Source organism: Eimeria mitis, genomic scaffold (assembly GCF_000499745.2).
Source record: "Eimeria mitis Houghton genomic scaffold, Emh_scaff3312, whole genome shotgun sequence".
NCBI classification, from domain to species: Eukaryota; Apicomplexa; class Conoidasida; order Eucoccidiorida; family Eimeriidae; genus Eimeria; species Eimeria mitis.
The window spans coordinates 4,459-4,984 of record NW_013571652.1 but is presented as its reverse complement, the minus strand read 5'-3'; positions in this window follow the sequence as shown (position 1 = coordinate 4,984).

Sequence of the window (526 nt, the reverse complement as noted above, 5' to 3'; positions counted from 1 at the left end):
GCTGCTGCTGCTGCTGCTGCTGCTGCTGCTGCTGCTGCTGTATTGTTCAGGAGAGAAAAGATATATGTAATGAAGCTGCTGCTGCAGCAGAATACTAAACAAAAAAAGAAAAAAAATAAAAAAAAAAAGAAAATAGAGAAACTGCTGCTGCACGCGATACACAGACCGCCGCCACAGATCCCCTGCATGCACCGAGGGTTTAGGGTTTAGGGTTTAGGGTTTAGGGTTTAGGGTTTTTGTGTGTGTGTTTATATCTACCAAACAGAAATATATTTATATATTTATTTTATTTTTTTATTTTATTTTTTTTATTTTTTTTTTCTTCTCTGTTAGTGGCTATCTAATGATATATGCTGCACCAGGCCTAGGTGTCAGTTAGGGTTTAGGGTTTAGGGTTTAGGGTTTAGGGTTTAGGGTTTAGGGTTTAGGGTTTACACAGTTTATAGTGCTGGTGTTTCTGTCTCTCATATTATAGATAAAGGAGAATAAAAGGCAGCAGAGACAGAAGAAATATATATATATTTAC